This window comes from Apium graveolens, chromosome 6 (assembly GCF_009905375.1).
Source record: "Apium graveolens cultivar Ventura chromosome 6, ASM990537v1, whole genome shotgun sequence".
NCBI lineage: Eukaryota > Viridiplantae > Streptophyta > Magnoliopsida > Apiales > Apiaceae > Apium > Apium graveolens.
Window position 1 is genome coordinate 170,662,791 of NC_133652.1, and position 7,556 is coordinate 170,670,346.

At 34.3% G+C, this 7,556-nt stretch overlaps 1 non-coding gene across 1 annotated transcript; it reads right to left on the reverse strand.

Annotated features, from left to right (window-relative positions):
* Positions 1-7,118: 7,118 nt before the first annotated feature.
* LOC141670060 (small nucleolar RNA R71) lies at positions 7,119-7,225 on the reverse strand. The gene has a single exon (XR_012554309.1). It is a non-coding gene; the product is annotated as a small nucleolar RNA R71 (small nucleolar RNA).
* Positions 7,226-7,556: the final 331 nt, after the last annotated feature.

A 7,556-nucleotide genomic window follows, 5' to 3' on the forward strand; every position in this document is an offset into this window, starting at 1 on the left:
CATATATTGGTTGGGTCTATGTAGTTGGGTATAGATCCGTACTGTACCCTGACTGATCAGCAGGTTATAGTGCATATGTTGGTTCTTGTTTCCAGTCTCGTTCATTTAGCACTCGCCAGCAATGGCATTTATTATTTTCTATTATAGAAGCAGTTGGTTATTCGAACCAGAAGATTACCGGTTCATTTATCATTCTATTTTTACACTACATATCTATATTATTGCAGGCTTGTTGAGCAAATTTTGGCTCACCCACTTTTATTGTTGTTCATCTTGTTTTTCAGTTAAGGTTGAGAATGAAATCCATCAGAACCTGAATAGTCAAGAAGCGGGTCAAGCTGCGGGACCCTCTAATTCTAAGAGTGTTTGTCCCTATACCGGAAGAGAGCTTGAATTGCTAGAGCAGGTGTAGCAGGATAAGTGATAGTTTTAATTTGAATAAAAGATGTTTAGTTTAAAATTTGAATAGAATAATGGTTTATAATGAAGAGAGTTCTTGAGACAGTTTGTTTAGAATGGTTTGTAATAAAGTTGGTTTTTCGTTCTTGTTTCCAATCCTTAACCTTGAAAAGATTTTGAGTAGTAGTAGTTCAGGGTGATTATTTATTTATTTTATGCTTGTACAGGTTTAGTAAGTAATTAGTGTTAATAATTCCCCAAATTATACCCCGTATTTGGAGAGTGTTATATCGTACTCGCTACCAACAGTTTCCTTCTTAACTGGAAAAGAACATAAACAGATTCGTAAGAGTGTGCTAAATAGTTTAGCAAGTCACAATGACAATAATGAGATTAAACAATGATTAAATGAAATGATTTAAAAGGATCAAGTTCTTGTAAAGCAATATTTAGAATTGGATATTCACTTTCAAATTTTGAAAACCAAGGTTAAGCTGCTGATCAGTCAAACACTAACCCCAAGCAAGGCACACAACTCTGCTCTATATACTAGATCCAAGGCACACATTGGCCTAATATGACCACAAATCTGGTCTGACCATGAATATGGCCCATATTTTAGAATACTATCCAATTCTATAACAATAATATAATAAACAATATAATTCAATAAACAGAATCATAAACAACATTGATAAGACATTTGTCTCATAACATAAAGAAATTCATGAGTACCATAAAAGTATAACAAGGTATGTATGAAGAAAGGATTCAAGCCGGCAAGAGAATCAGGTAATAGAAGAACAATGGTTTAAAGGTTATACAAGATTTGGCTTTCTAATGTTACAAGGTATTGCGGAAAGTATGAGTGTTTGTACGTTGAGAAAACCATTACAGTGACTTGTATATGGTGCATATGTATTTATGGAGTAGTATCGTATGTATGTGGTTTAGTATCTGGGTATTCAACAATCAATGGTTTACAAAGAATGAGGCTTTCAGTTCAAGTATCATAATGATATAATCAGGGTTTAGGGTTAAGCAATTCAAATCACTGGCAATATAAAACAAGACTACTTGAAGTACTTGCAACACACTTCAAGATAGGTCGGAGATAATTGCAACATATAAAGAATTTTAATAAATAATTTCCTTATCTCAATTGACTTTCACTTCACTGGCGCTCGTCTATCGATTCTATTCACTGACCACTTGCTTTCCCTTTCTACACCTCATTTCCTCTGCTAGACATTACAAGTATCTATCAATACTTATTATCATCTTATTATAATCATCACGTAGATGTTACAAGCTTCTATCTACCCTTCGTTTCACCCAAATCCGATGTACGGATTGAAAATTATGACGAAAACCATCAAACAATGAACACATAGGAATATCACACATTAATTAGATAGCACATAACACTTAGCATGTATGGTATTCGATAAAAATAATTTTGCAAAGAAGGTTTGGGGTTAAAATGATTTTTCTGGTATTTAATACGAATTTTTGAAGATTTTTCGGAATTAAAATGGGTAACTGAATCATTGTATAAATAAATAAAAAAGTTTGAATATCTGAATCTGGCTTTAAAATCATTTAATAATAATTATCTAGCCTCGAACATAATTTAGAAAAATATTTTAAAGCTCGAATGTATTTTTCAAAATTTTTAAATCAAAAGAAATAATTATTTCTAATTAAATAATCAATTATAACTAATTAAATTAATTAATTAATATTTAAATTAATAGATTGATTAAATAATTAAAATTAATTAATTAAATAATTCAGATTTATTTTTGAAATAACAGTGAATTTTGGAATTAAAATAATGATTTTTGAAATTTTAAATATTAAAAAGAATTTTCTGAAATTAAAATAAATAGGAAATATGATTTTTGAAAATTTTTAAAACAGAAATTCTATTTTGCAAAGTTTCAGAAACCTCAGGGACTAAACTACACCGTTTTTAAAAATACAGGGACTATGCAATTTTTCCCGTCCTCGCCGGAAAATCATCGGGGTTCGCCGGAGTTTACAACTCCGGTACCCTCAGGCCACCACAAGCTCCAGAATTAAACTACAGATTACCAGGAACACAACCATGCAATAGAAATCAACATATAACCCCTGAGTTGGCTGGAAAAGCTCGAAGAAAACTCGTCAGACGGCGAGTTTTTCGTTGCTCCGGCTAGCCCAACTCCGGTATCGTTTGTACTTCAAACCACCACCAATCGACTCCTTTTTACAAGATCCACACACTAGTATCAATCAATTTCACTAATAACCCCAACATCAAAACCCCCCAAATTCAATTAAGAACATTCAAACCGATTATAAACCCTAATTTTACATACCAAAATGATCAGGATTCAATTCTCTACAACATGCAAGCATCAAATCACATAAACAACATCAAAATCAAAAAATCATAATTTCATCCAAATTAATTCGAAAAATAAAAAAATACAAAAAATTATCGGTTAATTTTGCAGTGATATAGGTTAGGGAACTTGATTGTACACTTCAAGAGCTTCATTTTGGTTACTCACATGCCAAAATCCGAATTTTCTAACGCTTCCGATTCTAGGTTTGATTACGATGAATTCTAGGGTTTTCTCTAGATAATTATATATTTTTATTGTTTAACTGTGTTTTTCTGTACAAAATAGAATACGGTAAGGGCTATTAATATTTACGGAATATTGATACCACGTTGGATCAAATCGTATATAAAAATAGAATACTTAATCGTTAAGTACTAATAGAACTTATCCAATTCGGTACCGGTTTTAGGATAATTATCAAAACCGGGCTTTTTGTAAATACATCCTTGGTCTCAACGCTTTGGTTACATGAATTACGAGAAGATAATATAATAGTTTAATCAAAATATCATGTTTCTCGAAAATACGGGTTTTATCGATTTACGGAAACAAAAATAGTATCGTAAAATTTATACCGGGAACCGTACAGGTAAAACCTTACTCCAGACTGAAAAAATTGAAACACAGAAAATGCTCGGAATAATCAAATTAGGTTATTAAGGATTTTCCCGAGACTTCCGGGTAGTAAAAACGTAAAAACCGTTGAATTTGGACGATTCCTGATTATTCAAAATAATTTATAATTAATGTGAAAAATAATTTATTAAATCTATAAATCCTTTATAAAATCATATAGCAACATATAAATTAATAGAAAATATCAAAATTATCAATACTTTATTTTAGACATATAAAAATTAAAATTCTCAAATTTTGTCACAAATAAACATCAAACATAGATACCAATTAACGGGTAATTCACCAAAAAATCATATAATAATCACATAATATTTAATTATTGACAAAAATAATTACACGCTATATTCTGGATATTACATCCTTCCCCCTTAAAAGGATTCTGTCCTCAGAATCTCCTAAGTAAACAAGTGAGGGTACTTTTCACGCATATCATTTTCTTACTCCCAGGTTGACTCTTCAACCTTTGGGTTTCTCCACAAAAATATTAATAAATTTACAACTTTATTCCTTAACACTTTCTCTCTCTTCTCTGGAATCTCTATTGGATTCTCAATATATGATAAATCTGCCTGAAGTTCTATCGGCTCATACTCTATCACATGCCAAGAATCTGGATTGTACTTCTTAAGAATTGACACTTGAAAGACATTATGAATGTGCTCCATATGTGGGGGTAACGCCAATTCATATGCTACCCTACCGACATGCTTCTGAATTTCAAAAGGTCCAACATATCTAGGACTCAGCTTTCCTTTCTTTCCAAATCTGGATATTCCCTTCCACGATGATACCTTCAGCAACACTAGATTTCCTTCTTCAAACTCCATGTCCTTTCTAGCTTGATCTGTATATTTCCTTTAACCACTCTGTGTTGTAATTAGCCTTTTTTGAATAATTTTGGCAAATTCTTTTGTCTGTTGCACCAACTTTGGTCCAAGTATCTTACATTCTCCAACTTGATCCCAATATAGTGGTGATCGACATTTGCGTCCGTAAAGAGCTTCATAGGGAGGCATTCTGATACTGGAGTGATAACTGTTGTTGTAAGAAAATTCTACTAAAGACAAATGCTCATCCCAATTTCCTTCAAAATCAATGGCACAAACATGTAACATATCTTCGATTGTCTGAATCGTTCTTTCGCTTTGGCCGTCATTCTATGGATGATAAGTTGTACTCATATTCAACTTGGTTCCCAAATATCGTGAAAACATCTCCAGAATATTGAATTGAATCATGGATCTCGGTCAGATACAATAGACACAGGGACTCCACGAGGAACTATTATCTCCTTCAAATACATATGAACCAACTTGTCCAAGGAAAATCTCTCATTAATAGGAAGAAAATGAGCTGATTTAGTTAGTCTGTCCACTATAACCTTAATGGTATCGTGGTTCACTTTTGTACTTAGTAATCCGACTATAAAATGCATAGCAATATGTTCCCACTTCCATTTTGGAATCTCTAACAATTGCAATAATCCATTTAGTCTCTGATGCTCCGCTTTAACTCTTTGACATGTATAACATTTGTTAACCCATTATGCAATCTCTCTTTTCATATTTGGCCACCTATTAAGTGGCATTTATGAAACTTTATAACGCTCCATTAAGATTTGAATTGGTGTTTTTATACTCAAGTTATTGGTGTTTTAATGTATTTTCTAGTGTTTTTGCATTTCAGGCATTAATCCGGAATTCAGGTGAATTAGCATTGATTTGATGCTAATATGGTATTAGGATGGTGTCCAAGAAATAAAGGCTCGTGAAGACCAACTCATTGCATCAAGAAAAGAAGAAAAATAAGTTTTTTCCAGAAGACCGGCGCGCGCGCTGTCATAGCGCGTGGCCACACCCGAGGAACAGAAATACAGCGCGCCCACGCTGGTCAAGCGCCCGGCCATGCCAGGTCGTGAATTCAGAATCATGATTCTTGTGGGCTTTTGATTAGATGGACTTCTACTATGCATGGGCTGCTATATACATAAATAAAGGTCATTTTTCATAAGGAGACGTACCAGAGCTAAGGAGAAGGCGTAAGAAGACCGTAGAGCACAATTTAACGAAGGCGAAGAAGATCTAGTTTTACACTTGTGATTCTTTATTCTAAGTTGTAACCTTGGATGCTAGTTTTCTTATTCGTGAACCTATACTCTTAGTTTGTACTTGGTTTATTATTTATTAAGTATAGAGACTACGTTTCTTATATCATGCTTTCATCGGAACCCACGTTAATGATGAGTCCGATTATGGGCTAATCGTTATCGTGGGGTTCTAGCGGATATATTTATGGATTTCTTCAGTTAATTTATTTCGATGCCTTAGTGTATAGTGATTGTATAATAACCTAGTATTGGTTGTGCTTATGCATCTTATGAGCGTCGTGAACTTATAAGATAGTGTGTTAATTTTTAATGAAGCGACAGTGAATTTAAGGATTTAGAACTTCCCATACTAGCATAGGTTCATGTGTTATTGTTATGCATGATTCGTAGATAATTTTAACCATCTTACTTGCCCTATGTAATCACGATAAATAACTTGTGCATTAAGCCATTATGTTGTCAAATTCTATAGACATATAGGGTCTCAATATAATTTGTGTGTATTCAGCTTCAATCTCTTTTGTGGATCTCTGGTTGTTAGTTATTCGTGCAACGAAAGTTGGCATTTAGCAGTTTCGTGTTATCTGATTAGTGTCATCACCATTACATGCTAAGGTTAAGAATGAAATGGCTATTGAATGAAGTTAAAATCCCATGTTTGTGTCATATATTCAACTCTCTTTAATCTCTTAGTTAATGTTTTCTAGTATAATTCTCAGTAGTAAATAGTAGTATAAGCAAAACCCAAATTGTTATTCGTCTTAGAATTGAATAATAGCCATATCATTATTGCATAAGTGCATAAATCACAAAGTTAACCTAAACCAGTCTATGTGGGAATGAACTAGAAATAATTCTATATTACTTGCGATCGCGTATACTTGCGTGAATTATTAGCGCGTGTTACAAGTTTTTGGCGCCGCTGTCGGGAACTCGGTGTTAACTTTTAGTTTGTGTGTTTGTCATCAGTGATCGTTAAAGTTCATTGACTCAGACATTGTTACTTACCTACTCTTTTCCTTGTCGTGTTTCAGGTACTCTAGTGAGTGTATATGCATACGCGTTCGCGGGCTTGTAAGAGAACTCTGGATCAAGTCAAGGAGGAAGCTGTTGTGGTTTGAAGGGAAGTTTTTGAGGATGAACAGAAAGTAGAAGAAGAAAAGAAAGTCGAGGAAACAGCTTTAGTAATGATGGGAGATCAAGCAGAAATACCTAAGGCTTTGATGGACTATTCTCAGCCTAAGATCAATGATATTCAGTCGAGCATCATCAGACCAGCCATCTCGGCTAAAACTTTTGAGATCAAGTCGAGCACGATTCAGATGATACAGAACTCAGTTCAGTTTGGGGGTTCTCCTACAGAAGACTCCAACATGAATATCAGGGATTTCATTGAGATTTGTGACACTTTTAAGTTCAATGGGGTGACTGAAGATGCTATTAAGCTACGACTCTTCCCATTCTCTCTGAGGGATAAAGCAAAGTGTTGGTTGCATTCTCTACCACCAGGGACTATCACCAAATGGGAGGATCTTGCTCAAAAGTTTCTCACTAAATTCTTTCCTATGGAGAAGACTACTGCAATCAGGAATGCTCTTACTCAGTTTGCACAGCAAACTGGAGAATCTCTGTGTGAGGCTTGGGATCGATATAAGGAGATGCTAAGGAAGTGCCCATACCATGGCATGCTTGATTGGATGATTATAAACTGTTTATACAATGGTTTGGGCGCACAGTCTAGTCCTATGCTCGATGCAACATCTAGTGGAGCCTTATGGGACAAAAGCTATAATGTAGCTTATGAGTTGTTTGAGCTAATGGAAGCTAATGAATACCAGAATCCTACGCAAAGAATGTTGTAAGGCAAGGTAGCAGGAATTCTGGAAGTGGATACAGCTACTGCTATAGCTGCTCAACTTCAAGCTTAGACGATGAAAGTGGACTCTTTGGCTAATTATGGAGTTAATCAAATCACTAGTGTTTGTGAACTTTTTGCAGGGGCACATGAAACTAAGCAG